Here is a 13,679-nt window from a genome sequence, read left to right as displayed (position 1 = left end):
TGTGTTCAGCACACTCTGGATCGACACACGATGTGTGTTTTGCTAATTCTGGTGACAATTTTTGTTACTTGAACATTATTCATCATTTTCATGTGACTTGTGCTTCATCTACACAAAAAAAAAGCCATCCTTGGTATAAACCCTTAGATACTCTGTATTATTATAGGAGCACAAAACAGGAAATAGTGTGTTGAGGAGGTGAATGAAAAAATGGTTGCTACCTCTACTGTAGAAGGTAAACACCAACAAGTCACTCGCCTTGTCTTTGTCTCAGCCAACTAACTTTAAAGAAAATAATAGAAGAAATATTTTCCTAATTATTAAAGTTATTCTATATAAAAGACAATTAAACTCTGTGGATACAGTGAACAAGCAATAAACATATATAGTATCTTTAAAAAAATTAATAACATGTTTTTTTAAACAAGTTATAGCTAACTAGTTTAATGGAGAGTACAACTGAAAATTCAGTTAGCAGCCCTGGAAGACTTCCAATCAATGAGCTCTGACTTTGAGGAAGCACCAGTAAACAAATGGTTATTATCAGTGTTGACCCCTGAGGGCCTATGCTATAGTTATCTCATTTGGAGCTTAGCATTCCAAATTTTCATATTCACTGAACATTGGTCAGTTGTTTAGCTCCGCATTAATTACCAGTTACTACAATAAGAAGCTTTTCTGGTGAGGACTATAGCAATCTTTGGGAATAATGATAAGAACTTAGGGGCCAGTTTATTAGTATGTCTAATTATGCAAGCAAAGTCAGGAAAGGTGTGAGCCATAAGCAGCAGATATCTCAGACCATCATGGCAAGACCATGCTTGTGTGAACTCACAGAGGCTGTGAGTAAATGAATAAAAGCTGAATAAGTCAGGAAAACTCCAGCAAGGATGAGGGACTCATGAAGCCATACCCCGGTAACTTAGGTTCTATAGGCAATTGATGGCTAATCGGAGAGCGATACTGTGACTAGTTTTATTCAGAGACTTGTTCACTGAGGGGCTACCTATCCTACAGTATAAGCCCTATAATCATAGACAAATATTAAACTATATTTCGTAGGCTCAGTTGGTTTAAAAAACAAGCACATAAAGTTGAGTAGGAAGGTCCTGGGGCATTAGAAAAGGAACTAGAGTGGAGAAACTAGGGAGTAGATTTGATCCGTAAACATTGTATGCATGTATGAAATTCTCAAGCAAATACGTGGTTTTATATTTTTAAAAATCATATGTATATAAGCTGGTCAGTTTGTCTTTACGTCAGTGTCTTGAAATCAATTTAAAAATGAAAATATATATTTTAATTTGAAATTTATAAATAATAGGAAAATACCATTGCTTGTGTTCAATGAGATATTTAATAGCATATAAATGCATTTTTTTTTTACTGAAAAAGGAAAAGGATTAGACCAAAAGATGAGACATATTGAAAAGAAAAAAAAAAAAAAAACAAGTAAAGAAATTCAAGTGAAAAATACTGCTTTTTAAAAATTGTATTGAAAGACTTATTAGTCAAACTATTGCATAGGCTATTAGAATATTAATAATAATTTAAATTGATGAGGACATAATCTGTATTAACATCACCAGTATGAAAATGAGTTGTTTGCTGTGTTGGAGGTGAAACTCAGTTCCTAGTGGTAGGCAAAAACTATCTCTGCGTCACAGGCGACTGTGTAAAATAAAACCCTCATTAACTGCTAGGGGATATATCTGAGATATGTGGGATATAAATATTCATCTGTTTTATTAAATAGTATGGTAAAAATGATGTACAAAATTTGCCTAACTCATGTTCCTGCTTGATATATAAATACATATAACACCCAACTATATATTAGAGCTCTGTTATTGAGTACCAGAAAAAAGCTTCACTAAAGCTAGTCATAAAGTTCAATTTGTGCTGGAAAAGAGATCTTAACTAGCCATAGTGAAACACACATGACTTGTCAATGCACTTTGTAGCATCAGACTTCTCAGAAGGGAAGTAACAGTAAAGGTGAACACTGGATATTCCGTATTCCTGACTTCTCTTAGTCATACACCACTTAGTAACTACTCTTCTGAGATTTTAAGAACTTATTCTGACTTTCGGGATTCTTATGGATTATTAGAAAGATCTACTTTACCACTGAACGACTGAGAAAAAACATTATAGGATTCCATCAGAATCTAAAACTAAATCCCTTGCTGATGTGAAAATTCAGAATCATGTTTGAGTACTAATCACCCTCAGTCCCCCACACAGCATGCATAATGACAGATGATTGCACAGAAACTTCTAACACAGCTGGGAGGTGTTCTCTGAAGAAGATTTTGTTCTCTTTTCATTTCCAAACAGCTTTTATTCCATGACATCTCAGATAGAGCAGATGGTCTCAGAAGTTAAATTTGACCATGAATACTACATTAGCTTTCATGTTACTAAGAAAAAGAAGATTATAAACAAGAATTTCCCTTTAAAATGTCTCCTCCATTTTACTTTTATACCATATGTGTATGTTTTCACTTGGTGAAGGAAGTATTTGGCAAATATGGATGATTCTGTTTTATAACTCAATATTGCTTCATTTTATTTCTGACCATTCACATCCGAACAAGCATGCATCTCAAGACTCATTAATATGCAGTAGGACATTACAATCATATTATCAGTACAGAAAGAAAAGTAAAAGTTTTCTTGTTGTTTTCCAACTAGCAGATCACTATAAGCAGATGTTCTGTTCTTCAGATGCTAAGAAAATTAGCATTTTCGTAGGAGGTCTCCATAGAGCTGAAATAACCTCCTGTCATTGGGGAAAAAATGACGCAGCATGACAGTGAGCTATGAGAAAGCAAATGTGAAATGTTGCTGTCACTTAAACTGTCTAACTCAAATTCTCTCCACACCAAATCCACACACTAATGCCTGAAATCTCTTCAGTTTAGAGAGATGCTGGCTTAACTTCTAGTGACTTATCTGTTCAGTAATGAGAATGACAAGGAAAAAATGAGGAACAATTGTGAAATACTAGAGAAATTTCAAAATAAAGTGAATATGTAAAAACTGTATAATATCATATAAGATTCCTAAAATGTCAATAATTAAATACTATTGCGCAGGCACTTCTGATGCAATATTTTCTTTCCTAATTCTTCTCCAGAAAGATCTCATTAGAGGGACATATGGAAGGAACAGTAGGACTCTAAGACCCTAACTGTGACTGTCTTCCACATGACTGCCATTTGACAAGTTACTGAACCTCAATCAGCCACAGCCTTTTCCCATGTAAGCTCGCAAACACTGTTTGTAAATTATGGAATCTGGGTGCAAAATCAATCAGGTCCTTAAAGTGTCCACAACTATCCTTGACTTATATAGACAGACATACACATACACACACACACAACTTAAACCTTATTTGTGTCATTTACATAAATATCAACATTAAGCCAAGAATTAAGCTTAAAAATCAGAAGATGAGCATGAACACATTGATACGTAACTTATAGGAAGATAGAATAGTCTATAGTAACCAATCAGAAGATATTTCTGAATATATTCAAAATAACAAGCCCATTGTCCTTCTTCAAAGAACCCCAACTTGACCTCAGTTTAGGTATCCTTTATTCCCACATGAGAGAAAATTTTGGAATTTCAGAGTAAAAGTAATTTTATTTTATATCAGACCTGCATTTGTTTGTTTACAACAGATATCACACTCACACTAAATAAATTGAGAACTTTCTACAGTAAGTCTTTCGCCAACATTAACCATAGTTTGTCTTATTAGGAAGTAACAAATAAACCCACTGGTACATTAGTATTTTCTAAAGTATACCCCATTACTTAAAACTTCAACAAAAGAGATACTAAATAATTCAGGAAAACAATTTTCATCCCAGGTGTTACCACTAAGTTTTACAGCATTCTGTCAAATTATCTCTGAAGGGCAAGCTAACATAGAATATGTGAGTGTTTTAACCATTCTGCTGCACAAAAGCTATACATGAGCAATCATTTTTGCAGTTTATCTTAGTTGTAAAGTTCCATCCATTAATTTATACCGTTACTAAGTGAAAACTTCCAATGTATTTAGTGTCATGACTTGTTTCAAAAACTGTCAAGCTCTAATGATAGAAAAAAATGCCTGAATCTATGTCTCTCTCTCTCTCGGCTAATTATCTACAGGAAAAAAAAAAGAATACTATTGGGACGACTGTGCTATAATTTGATAAGTGTTCTTTATGTATTATGTCCAAAGTAATATCAACAAAGATAGGGACTATTTAATTTAAAGTGACAGAGAAGTGGAAAGAATAGTGTAAATTGGATAAATCAATACAGAGACAATGCTGTTCAAGTCTAACGAAAAATAACAAACTTATAGAATAAAAAGTGAGGGTAAGCAGAAAATTCAATGAAGTATGCTATGATAAAGGGGGCTGCCATTTTTTGCTGGTGAAATATTTTTAAAAATATAGAAAAGATGATACAATGAATGTAGTTAACTGTACCTAAAACTTTATGAACTACAGATGCTCAAATAAACAAAAAATAAGAATAAAGGGTAAGAAGTTAGTACTACTCTATAATTTATAGTGTCACCACAATTATAACATATTGCCAGAAAATCATTTAGCTCCACTGTTGTAGTTAATTTTTTTTAAAAAAAAAATGTTACTTGAATTCAAGTAAGATACACCAAAAAAAAAAAAAGAAAAAAAAAAAAAAAAAAAAACTAAGACAAAGGCAATGTCTATCAAATAATTTATTTTTAAAGCTCTAAGTCATGCAGCACAGTTAGGTTCCGCAGCATTGACCTTGCTTTGTGAAAAGTGAAGTGAGTGGCCTCCTTGGAGAAAGACTTTCTCTGTGGGGTCCTTGAGTGGCACACAGACTTTATTTTAAATCATTGTGAACAGAGTCGAGAGATGTGTTGGCTCTGAAACATGTTTTTCAGTCTATAATAACTTTAAGGTAAAATGTCAAACCTCGAGGAGAAGAAGCACATATTTAGACAAACCTCTCATCACTGCTTAACTCCGAAGTTAGTAATTGCTGTGTGTCGTAGGGCAGGTGAATATAATCCAAACCAAGAACCAGGTACTAAACAACAAAACTAATAAAAGCCATGACAGTAAGCAGTCAAATATTTTATTCTTATAATTATTAAGCAACATATGGTTTCAACTTTCTAAAGCTACTGTTAAAAGACTAATGAATTTAATGGTATTAGTTGGATGACATGGCATAAACGTTGAGACAAGGAAAATCTAACTTCACTCATTAATTTGAAAGCTTAAATATTTAATTTTATATGCAAAGAATATGTATCTATGTGTGTATTTCTTGTATGTATATTTATAAACATTTAATATTTGGTTACAGTCAGTTACATTGTTTGAGGGAACAGAAGAGATATAGTTTATAGGAAGAAGTATGTTACTAAGGGTGAGATTTCAGAGTTAAAGAATTGTACCATTTTTAGTTTACACATTTAAGAAATTGTATCAATAATAATATGCAACATAAACGTAAGCTGATACAATCCAAAATTTGACTTCCCAAGACAAGCAACAGGCCAAAAAATTTAACAGAAATTATGTAAGTTCTTTAGCCTAATTACATACCTCTCCTTTCAACGATACATGTTACTGAGAAGAAACATCTAAATTCGGATGATGCCCATGACCTTTTATGTTGACCTATATACATATATACATATGAAAAAGAAACAATTGCTCCTTTACACATACCACTGCAGTTTGTAGCTGTGCTATGAAGTAATTCTTATATCTGAAACTTATGGCAGAAAACCAGCAAGTGTATACATTTTGCAGGCTAGAAAAATATAATATATTTATATTGTATTTATAAAATAATATTTTATTATATATAGTATATAATATATTATATATTATATAAATATTTATACATTTATATAATTAATTTGTGTGGAGAATTTCATATATGCTATAACATGTTTTATATCTCTCACACATACACACATATCATAAATATAATTGACTTGAATAGTGGAGTGGAGAAGGTTTTAATCCCTGGAGAATTCTTCAATGTAATAGGCCTTGAATATTCATATGAACACTTGGCGAAAGACTGCTATATTTACTTGTAAAGAAATCACCTCTACTTACTATAACTGCATTAAACGGTGAGGTGAACATTTAAATCAATCAGAAGGAAAAAGTTAATGATTACTGATAATGGAACATATACAGCCACGTTTACTAGATGTTTTATATTTTTATACAACAGTTATTTTCTCGTAGTTCAACTAAGACATTTATTTTCTTTGTTCTTCAACAGAAAATTGATTCCTTAAATATATCATTAAAATATATTTCACTAATTGTTCCCTTCTGTGCCATATATTCATGCAAGTTATCTATCTTTGGGTTAGTTTCAGCTGGTTTTCTGTCTTAGGTGTCAGATATAAGAATTATTTCACAGCACAGCTAAAAGTGCAATGGTACGTTTAAAGAAGTTTTTTTCTTTTTCTGGTACTTTTTTTCCCCTACAGCAGCTTGGGGGTTTATCAAATGACATTTACCCTAGTGAAGTGATCAAAAAGAAAATCATACAGCAAAATTTACATCTCATAAGAAAATATGGTAGGATCTAAATTAGTTTGTGTTGAAACCTTCTATTTTCTTTTTCAATAAAAACCTTTTTAATATGGCAGAGACTGCTGAGATATTAATATTAAAAAATTGCCCGTGTTCTTACTCAGCTGCCTCAAGCCTTCATTGATAAAGTTAATGTAAGAAGTAATCAAGAGAAGATGAGATTGTTCAGAAGGTACAGCCATTCCCTCTCAGGGAGCACCATCAACAATAGGGTTCACACAGTGCTGCTATCCTGACTGCTGACGCTCTGCTGATACACCTCTGTCAGTTAGCCTGCTCTCCTACCCTGTGTATTTACTTACTTGATTGCACACTTACTTACTTTCATACTTATGTACTTATTTATTATCCACTTTAAATTCTGGTTGTAGCCCCACATCACCTCACCTCCCACCCTCCCACATTCCACCTCTCCCCTCCCACCTCTTCCTCAGAATATTCCTTCCCTCCTCTTCCATCCATCCCAGCTCCTCAAGTCGCATTAGGACTGAGCATGTCCTCTTCTTCTCCTGAGGCCTGTCAGGCAGTCCCTCCAGGAGGAAGTGATAAAAAAAAAAAAAAAAGCTGTCAGGAAAGTCCCTGTCAGGTGCAATGCCCCCTTTCTTTACTTGAGGAAGCACATGAAGCCTAGGCTGCTCATCTTCTACATTTTACAAGGGGTCTGGTTCCAGTTCACACATCATCCTTGGTTGATGCTTCAGCCTCAACAGGGCCATCTGGGCCCTAGTTATTTGGCTCTTTTGGTCTTCTTGTGGAGCTCCTGTCATGTCCAGGTCGTTTTATTTTCCTTGCACTTTCCACAAGATTCCCCATGCATTGCTCAATGTTTGGTTGTCAGTCTCAGCATCTGTTTGAGGTACTACTCCATAGAACCTCTCAGAGGACAACTCGTGGACAGGCTCCTGTCTGCAGAATTAGTGGAGTATCATTCATAGTGCCAGAGGTTGGCACTCTCCCATAGGGTGGGTCTTTGGTTGGTCCAGGCATTAACTGGACACGCCCTCAACCTCTGTTCTATCTGCTCTATCTTTATCCTTGCACATCTTGTAAGCAGGATACATTTTTGGTCGAAGTTTGTGTGGATAAGTTGGTGTTCCCCTCGCTCTACTAGGAGATGTCTAGTTAGAGGGTGTTCTCCTCAGTGTCTATGTATGGCCTCTGCTACTAGGAGTCTCTGCTTGCATCTACCTCATATGCTCCCAGGAACCTACCGTGACTTAGATTTCCAGCTTGTCAGAGATGCCCTGACCCTCAATTTCTTTTTTTCTCTATAAGCCTTTTGCCTTTTGTTCCTGCTCACCCCAGGTCTGATCTCAGCTTTCGTATTTCTCTGGGCCCCCTCTCCTACTTTGTTCCCTTCTTCGACCACTACTTCTGTCTGTTCTATTTCCCCTTCTGAGTGAGATTTAAGCATCCTCCCTTGGGGCAGTCTTGTTCCTTGTCTTCTTTGGGTCTGCACCTTGCAGTATGTGTATTCTGTACTATATGGCTAAAATCCACTCATAAGAGAGTACATAGCATATGCACACCAACAGCTTAGGCTTTAACAATTAATCAGTGCAACCTCTTGAAAGCTAAAAGCTTCTGTAAGGCAAAGGACACTGTTGATAGAAAGAAAAGGCAGTCTACACATTGAGAAAAGATCTTTATCAATCCTACATCTGACAAAGGGCTAATATCTAAAATATATAATGAACTCAAAAAAATCAAATAATAATAAACAGAATGACCCAATTAAAAAATGCTGTAAAGAATTAATAAGAATTCTCAACAGAGGAATCTTGAATAGCTGAGAACTTAAAGAACCAAGGACCATGTATGGATATAACCTAGAACCCCTGCTCGGATGCAGTCCATGGTAGCTCAGTATCCAAGTGGGTACGCTAGTAAGGGGAACAGGGACTATTTCTGACCTTCAAAAGCCCGGGATCCCGGAGATCGACCCCCAGATACTGCTCCACGGGGCAACCAGTTATCCCTAACAAAACTGACCAAACCACAGGACACACAGGGCACAGCAGCAGATCTCTAAATTCACAGCAAGAAACTGAGCAGCTGTCTTCAGGACTTCTCCTGGTGAGAGGAGAGCTCTCTCGACTAATAAGGACCACAGTTACCATTCAGGTCTCTACTCTATGCCTGAGGTGAGCAGCGGCAACTCCTTTATTTTATTTTTAATTACACTTTATTTACTTTGTATCCCCCTTTTAGTTCCCTCCCTTGTCCCCTCCCAATCCCTCTCTTTCTCCCCCTTCTCCGCGCATGTCCCTCCCCAAGTCCACTGGTAGGGGAGGATTTCTTTTTCTTCCTTCTGGTCCTAGTCTGTTAGGTCTCATCAGGAGTGGCTGCATTGTCTTCCTCTGTGGCCTAGTAATCTTTAGTTGTAGGTAAGCTTTATTTTCTTTTCTTGATGCCTTTGCCTTTACACAACTGACTCTACCTACTGTAATAAGATTTACATTTAATGAGAAGCCTTTGCTTTGAAATCATTCCTAACAGAAGTCAGTTGCTTTGTATCTGTTCTTCCTGTTAAAAGGTATATCTTCATTGTCTGACTAGATTCCATTATCTACACTCACACTGGAAGTCTCTATATACTTAACTCTCATCTGTTTCAATTATTTAAAAAAATAAGAAAATAAATATTACTATATTTGTGTTGTAGAGAAAAAACTGGCAAAACAAATGAATCTATTTTTTGGAATAAAATGGAAATTAAATCTCTGCCATGATTTCTTCAAAGATTTTTGTTTTTATTTCAAATCCCAGGTTTCAATTATGCAAGAATAAGCATGTTCCCAACTTAGCTAATTTCACAATCAGAACTTTTACATGTATGTCTAGCCAAACTGGTCTGCAGAAAGACATTTCCAAGTTAGGTTCACCTGATCAAAAAGGAGGGTACTTCAACTTGAGGAAAAACAAACAAGCAAACATGCAAACATACTCATCTTGGAACCACACTGGAAAATATCTGATCTTATATTTGGGATGACTCATATAGCAGACCAGATTTATGACTTTCAACTATTAAGAAATTTTGGTTTTCTCTTTGTCATAGAGCTCTCTGATGAAAACATGACCATGCTAATGACTGAAAGGCTCCTAGTGCCTATGAAAGTTACGAGATTAGGAGTGCCTTTCTTTTTCTGTCTTCAGCTTTGTCTTTTGTTTCCACATTGTTTCATCTGTCAATGTAGTGATTCCACTTTGCCTCCAACAGAAATCACTTCTGTTATGTCAGTGCAGGTTTGTTCACATTAGCTTTACTCTTATTTATATGAATAATAATGGCTGTTCTTTGATATGGTGATGATATTCAAAAACAAAACCAAAAAGTGACTATAGACACAAATATCCCAGCCCTTGAGAGGCTGAGGCAAAAGGAATATGTATTAATACCCATTTTGGTACATAACACAGTCTTCTCTCAAAGAAATACACACACACACACACACACACACACACACACATCCACACATACATGCACACACTCACATATACAAAATACACACAAATAACCATGACCATTTGATAACAAAATGTTGAGAAAGCACAGGTTTCTATTTCTTTTTCTGGAACTTCTGTTCAGCCCTATTTTGGTGACAGAGAAACTGATCCTAATTCTGTGTTAACACTATATTTAGTTCACAGGCCTTTTACTTATTTTTTAGAAGCTCTTCTTATTTTTATCTTGATTGCAGCATCCCCTAATTCTTCTCCTCCCAGTCCATTCCTCTCACCTCACACACATGCCACCCCTGTCAATGACACTCACTCCTCCTCCCCTTCTTATCATAAAAAGAGGGGTCCTTCCAATGGATATCAACTAGCCTTGGCATACCAAGTTGCAGTAAGATTAGGCTCATCTTCTTCTAAGAGACTAGACAAGGTATCTCAGTTAGAAGAAAGGGGGCCAGCAGGCAACATGGCCAGAGAGAATCCTTTCTCTTGCTTTTGGAGTCCCACCTGAAGACCCAGGTACACAACTATTACACATGTGCAGAGGACATAGGTCCATCCCATGCATTCACTCTGGTTGGCAGTTCAATTTATATGAGTACCTATGGGCCCAACATAATTGATTTCATATGTTTTTGTGTGTGCTTGACCCCTATGGCTCCTTCAATCCTTTCTCCCCCTCATCCACAAGCACTTCTTAAAGCTTAGCTGTGTGTGTCTCATTCATTTCTATCAGTTTCTGCATGAAGCCTCTCAGATGACAGTTATGCTCAGCACCTCTCTGCAAATATATCAGAATATCATTAAAAAGTGGATTGGCCTGCTCTTTAATTACCTCCTCCTGAGGGGGAAGCAGGATTACCAGGCCACAGAAGATGACAATGCAGCCACTCCTGATGAGACCTAATTGACTAGGATCAGAAGGAAGGAAAAGAAGTCCTCCCCTATCAGTGGATTTGGGGAAGGGCATGCATGCAGAGGGTGGAGGAAGGGAGGGATTGCGACAGGAGGTGGGAGGGGACCACAGGGGTGCAGTTCAGTGTCCTGGTGGCCTCCATAATAATAGGGACAGGGACTGTCTCTGACATGAACTGATTGGCCTGTTCTTTGATCACCTCCTCCTAGGTGGGGAGCAGCCTTACCAGACCACAGAAAAAAACAATGTAGTCACTCTTGATGAGACCTGATAGACTAGGATCAGAGGGAAGTGGGGGGACTGGGAGAGAAACAGGGGTGGGTAAGAGGGAGGGTGGGATTGGGAGGGGAAGAGGAAAGGAGGTACGGAGGATACAAAGTGAATAAACTGTAATTAATAAAAATGAAAATAATTATTAAAAAAAGAAAATAATAATTTCAGTGGACTAGGGGTGTGGCATGGGGGAGAAGAGGGAGGGTGAGTGGGTTTGGGAGGAGATGAGGGAGGGGGCAACAATTGGGATACAAAGTGAATAAATTGTAATAAATGATGATAATAATAATAATGAAAAAAAAAAGGAAAATCTTTTATTAGACATTAGAATGACCACTCCAGCTTGCTTTCTCTGTCCATATGCTTGGACAATATTTTCTTTTTCTTTTTTTTGGGGGGGAGGAAAGGGTTTATTTGGCTTATACTTCCACTTCTTTATTTATCCTTGAAGGGAGTCAGGCAGGGACTCAAACAGGGCAGGATCCTCTTCCCCTCCTAATCCCACCCTCCCTCTGTTTCTAATTATGGTTACAACATTACCAGATTTCTCTATTATCATAAATGGCTTGAGTACGTGAAAACTCAAAGTTAGGCATAGTGACACATTACCTCTAACAAACCCACACCTCCTACAGCAAGGGCATATCTCCTGAAGGTCAACTCCCATGAGCCTATGGAAGCCATTTTCTTTCAGGCCACCACAAAGATCAATGATCTGAATGTGCATTCCTAGAATCCACATTAATCCAGGAAACTACCTTGGGGATCTGTAATCCCAGCCCTGGAATCTCAGAATGCATATAGCCTGACATATGAAGTGGCCAATCCAGAAGTCCTGATTCAAACTGCGGTGGAAAGGTGGTGAATGAAATGCTGATGGTGACCTCTGATAGCCATATTCTCACTGAAGTATGAAAGTGTTTCTCTCATACAGAATTAGAATAAGTTAAAAAATTATCTAAATTCTCACCACCACATGAGTAAGTTATCCTATAGTCTCTCCTACCATCTCACATTTTAAATGCTAAAGAATCACACTCAATTAGACTCTGCAATGCTGCTACCAGCAGAGTTTATAGGATGATAGTAGAAACCTAGGGCCAAAAGCAAACAATAACAAAGAGACCTCTAACAGCCAAGAATAAAGGAAATGATATTCAGCTATAATCAAAACTTCTTACAAAGCTTCTTCAATTTTAAAAGAAATGGTCCAACAGAATTTTCATTGGTGATCTCTGCAATTACAGAAAAAAATAGTACAACAAAAATTCTTATCATCTGGAATGATGCAATAAATCATCACATCAAATATATATGCTCATATATTAATAAGATTATAGGCCATTCAAACATATTCCAGAATAGATTACAGTCAAAAGCATGTATTTGTCAGAACTAGATATACTGACACCTTATGATTAAGGCAGATTAACAGATAGGATTTAAAATTCTCTAACTTACAATCATTATTATTAGCTCATTAATGAAAGTAATATTTCCTGTGTAACAGATATAGTCTATTAGGAGGTTTGACCCTCTGGATATAATATATTAATTATTAAAAGCCATTCTCTGCAACTTGAAAAAGTATCAATTCTGTAGTGATATATACTTCTTAAATTTCCAGTTACTCTCTCTAAATGAATTCCTTGCTTAAAACATGGAATTTATTCTAAAACAAAAGTGACTAAAGTATCACATGCTATTTTCATTTACAGATTTGCATAAGAAAAACAAAAGTAGATAAATTGAGTCAGAAGAAAGAGAGCGAAGAATGTTACATAACCCATATTTAACTTACCATATTGTTTTGAATTAAAATATATATTTAAATATTCTCCAACCTGATAAAAATACTTTAAGTGACAAAAGAGCTGATTCAAATAAGTAAAAACTAGTCGGTCTCTGTGTAAGATGGGGAAATTTTACCTTACCGGCCATGAACCCAAGTGTTCTGCTTCAAAAAAGAAAAGTAGATGTGAAGAACATGGGCATGTGAGTATATAAGGCTGAAATAGTACTAAATTAATGACATTGCCAATTCTATATGTACATGGAAATCAATAATATAGTTTTGAAATGAAATTTCATTACTTATATTTTAGGGTGATATTATCTATAAACTTTCTTTTTCATGTAAATGAATATGAATCACTTTTCTCACATAGAAAGACTAAGTTTACTCAAGCCAAATATTGATGGCTTACTTATTTTTTACCTGATATGCTGTCATAGATCAAGTCATTTTAGTATGCCTATGTTTGTCTACTTGTGAACAATGTGTCTATATAGAAAGGAAATAAGAAAACTTTAATAATTTAATAAGCATTAATTTCTATCTTCTGTTTTAAGCCACATTCTGTGAAGTACAAAGCAGTGTCTACCATAAAAACAACAGG

This window comes from Psammomys obesus, unplaced genomic scaffold (genome assembly GCF_907164565.1).
Source record: "Psammomys obesus unplaced genomic scaffold, mPsaObe1.curated_primary_1811, whole genome shotgun sequence".
Classification (NCBI taxonomy): Eukaryota; Metazoa; Chordata; class Mammalia; order Rodentia; family Muridae; genus Psammomys; species Psammomys obesus.
This window is presented reverse-complemented; position numbering follows the sequence as displayed.